Source organism: Tenrec ecaudatus, chromosome 2 (genome assembly GCF_050624435.1).
Source record: "Tenrec ecaudatus isolate mTenEca1 chromosome 2, mTenEca1.hap1, whole genome shotgun sequence".
Taxonomy (NCBI): Eukaryota; Metazoa; Chordata; class Mammalia; order Afrosoricida; family Tenrecidae; genus Tenrec; species Tenrec ecaudatus.
In genome coordinates, this window is record NC_134531.1 from 198,292,126 (window position 1) to 198,296,692 (window position 4,567).

Here is a 4,567-nt window from a genome sequence, read left to right on the forward strand (position 1 = left end):
TACATTAGATTTTTGTACAGATTGTTAGGAAGCTATTGTTTTCAACTAACATGGCTGTTTTGAGATTTCTCTCTTTTCAAGGATATATACTTCAGATATGATATTAGCTTCCAATAAAATGGTTTGGGAAAAATAAATAAGAATAAATAAAGGGTCAGAGTACAGTATAGCACCGACGAAACACACAAATTTCCTCTAGTTTTTTGGTGCTTCCCCCCCACCCCCACCTATCATGACCTCAATTCTACCTCACAAATCAGATTAAACCAGAGCATGCACACTGCTACTGATAAGAGCCCATGACACAGGGAATCCAGGATAGATAAACCCCTCAGGGCCAACATGGAGAGTAGAGCTACCAGGAGGATTAGGAGAGGGTGGGAGGAGAAAATGGGAATTGATCACAAGGTTCCCACTAGATTAGAACTCCCTCCCAGGGGGATGAATAATGGAAAAGTGGGTGAGGGGCGATGGAGCACGATGTAAAATATGAAAATAATAATCTATAACTTATCCAGGGTTTGTAAGGGAGTGTGGGTGGTGGAGGGAGAGAGAAGTGGGCAGCTGATATCAGGGGCTCGAGTGGGAAGAGAAGGTTTGAAAATGTTAATGGCAGCATATATATGTGCTCGACACACTGGATGAATGTATGGATTGTGATAGGAGATGTAAGAGGAGATAAAAGTTAAAAAAGAATAAATAAAAAGGGAGCCTGCAAAAATATATATACTTCAATTTACTAAATGTAATAAAAATTTCATAAGTATAAAGTTACCAAATAATTTCATAGAAAAATAACTTCAAATTACATAATATTTAGTTAAAAGACCTATCTGTCATGTTTTCTATAAGAAAATATTATAAAATATAGGTATTAATCTCTGGACTTTTCAATTTTACGAGATACTGCCAAGTAGCTGATTATTTTTATGGTCAAAATTATTAGTAGTTTAATCAAGAAACATTTCTAAAACATTTCAAGTCAGTTACTTTATTCTGCATTTGGGGATTATAATGTAAGCACAACTGGGCTCCTGCCCTAAAGCTTTGTAGGACTTTATGGTGGAGGTTGAGACAATAGAATTAGTTGCCATTGACTCAATTATGAGTCATGGTTACTCCATAGGTGTCACAAACTAACAATGCTCAATAGGGTTTTCAACAAATGTTTTTTCAAAATTAGGTTCCCAGGCCTTTCTCTTGAGTTTCTGCTTGGAGTACTCAAAATTGACCCTTTGGGATAGCAACTGAGGACACTCACCTTTATACCACCCTGGGGCTGCAAGAGATAAATAAACAGCTTTATAATATGTCAGGTGGAGAGATGTCAAATGAATAACCACACACCAGAGGATGATGACAAAGAGAAATTGACTGTTGATGTATCATAGCCTCAGTGTTCCCATGAGGGCTCTGTGGTAGGAGGCTATTTGGATAAAGATCTGAGGAAAGAATAAACAACTCATATGCGTGTGTAAAGTAGTCATTATTGAGATGTGCTAGTCCCAATAGGGACTACATTTTCCAGTGCCCTGTTACTTGGAAGGGGGAATGTTATTAGTTTTTACTCGTGATATGTGAAATGCAGGTTATTTATGAGTTAAAGTAGCCTAGAAAGAGGTGTGTGGACTTCTTATTTCTCTATTATTTTGTGTTCTGAATGAATAAAGAGCAGGGGAGACATTCTTGGAAACATTTTTCAAACTCATCTGTTTGGCTGACCCACAGTACCTCCCTTGTCTTTTTTTGTCACCTCTTCTATATTTTCAGATTACTTTCCTTCCATGTCCCTCTTCATTCACAGATACAAAAATATGTGTCACAAGACCAGAGAACACACATTGGTACAGATAACAGCTCTTGACACATGGAATTCAGGACAGATGAAACCCTCAGGAACAGTAGTGGGAGGAGCAAGATCATGATGGTAGGGGGTTGGTCGGTGAGTGAGAAGGGTGAAACTGGAGAACCCATCCCAAGGTTGTAGATGAAGCCTTTACCCCTGCCCCATCATAGGGGACGAACAGCAGAAATGTGGGTGAAGGGAGATAATGGACAGTGTAAGATAAGAAATAAACACAATATATACAATTGATGAAGGACTCATGAAGGTGAGATGGTGCGGAGGGGAGGGGGAAGAGAGGAGCTTATATAAAGGGCCCTAGTAGAAAATATTTTGGAAGTGATGATGGCCACAAATGTACACATATGCTTGAATCAATTGATGTAATATTATAAGAGGTGTAAGAGCTCCCAATAAAATGATTAAAAAACACCTCATGAAGTGAGGTCAGGTGATTAAGGTATGTGGGGACAGAGCCATGGTGGAGTTTTGTTTTTTGCCCCAAACTGGCACATTGAGATGGCTGTGTGGACAGGTTAATTGTCATGGGAACAAAGCCCGTCAGTCTGCTCTCCCCTTCATATCAGAATTTTTTTGTCACACATTCTTAGGCTATCTTTTTCAGAAAAATAAATAGAAAGCTTAATTAGCAGTCTGATCTTCTGGGAGGAACTCCAAATGCACTATCCTTCGCATATCAAAAAACTCAAATGAGCATCGTGGGTTTTTTGGGGGGTTACCCCTTCATATGTTAGAAGCAGAGATAGTAGATAATATATACCCTTATGTCAAAATTCATATGAACTCTTGTCTTTTGGAAATAGAGTTGTGAAACTGTCTCTCTGAGCAGCACGTTTGTATTTATTCATGGAGGAGGGAGAACAAAGTGCCTAAGAGTTTACCAGTGTGTTTCTAGTGAGGCAAGGCAGAACACAGTCCCATGTGTTCTGTGGATCTTGTATTACTTTGCTGTGTACATAGTGAATATGAAGGATACATGCTAATTTTACACATGTAGTCTTCCTAGATACTCAAAAGGTTGCCAGTAGACTTAGTAAACTCACACAGTTTGTACATTTTATGTTCATCTTCAGAGGGATGACTTGTGGAAGTAAAATTGTGTAAAGTCCCCTCTAAGTATTACAGATGCTTGTTTTTGTCAACTGAGTTGATAGAGGTGAAGGGTCAAGGGGAGATTCTAGACCAGAATGCTTATTTAGAGGAAATCTTCAGACTCTACCCTTTATTACAAATGGGCAGTTGATTCAAAACTGTTGCGTGTAGTGGACAAACTTAAGTCCTGATTGGAAACATCTAGAAAAAGTCCTTTCAGATGTTTAGAATTTCACAACATATTAAGAGAGGATGTAAAGTAAAACCCTTTAGATCTTTTTTCAACGTTTTTTGGTTGTAAACATAGGAATGGTTGCATTTGGGAGATGGACTTGTTCATTTTGATGTCTTGGAGGCAGTAAACTGTGCAGTGGGGATGGGGGTGGGGTGAGAAAGGAGATGGGGAGGGAAGGGCTCTATGCCAGAGTTTGACAAGTTCAGATTGTCTACACATGATTTCCAATGTACATTTTAGTTAATATTGCTGGGTGTTAAAGCACAAATTAGTCTAATGGTTAAAGTATGCTAAAAATTGACATAGTGTGTTAAAAATCAATGTAGTAAAACAGTCTCTTAGAAGGACTTTTCAGTGGGTGTCCTCTGTTAATCCCCCTCTGGGAGCTGGTCATTCTGTACTTTGTCATTGAAGGTGGTGGAAGGAGAAGAGGAAAGGCAGAGGGGAAAGCTGATGGCTAGTCTCTCCATATCTAGGAAGCTGTGTAATATGATAATAAAAAGTGCATACATGCATTTTAAATAAAATACATGTGCTCATTCTGGGTAATATTGATCATTTTACAGCATCTAAGCATTTTAGATGTCTTGAGGTGACAATGTATGATAAAAAGTAATACTAGTGAGTTAATCAATCTGAGAATATCCTTTGGTCATAATTTAGAAAATCATCTTGGACATGGAATTATTAATCGACCTTTGAGCAATGTACACCAAGATTGGTTAGGTTGGTGGCAGGAGGGTAGCAGGACATGCGAGGGGAGCAGTGTGGGCCTGTATTTACACTTTTATGATAACCACTGATGTAGGTGTGCATCTCATGCCTGTACTAGAGAAATACATTGAATTCAATGGAAACACCTTGATAGTATTTTAATAGTTTATCATCGGAGAATTCGTTTAGAAGCAATATACGCAGTGTCCTCTGACTTTGTGTCTCATTGTAAATTGTGAAGTAAGAGAATGCAGTGTTTTAATTGTAACTATGCCTTTATCTAGAGGTCTGTTAACCATTTTTGTCTTTTATAAATTTTTTTTCTCCTCCCCAGGAGATTTTTCTTGTATTTTTTTCTAATTGACTCATTATATTATATCCTTGCTTGTCAAAATACTCATGGTTTTGGGACTCTGAACTGGTAAGTATTCATGATGCATGAAAAAAAAGGCATGTATCCATACGGTGTGATCTCAATCACCAACAATTTTATGCTCAGTCATTCATATACATGCTTAGGATGTAGAAAGAGGTGTCAAAAAGTGTAAAATCATCAAAAATAATTCTAGATGCCTTTTATGGTTTTTTATTTTTGCTGTTTGCTTTTAAGTTTTCTAAAATTCACAAAAGAGTTTGAAGGAAAAAGTTAATTTAAAACTTGT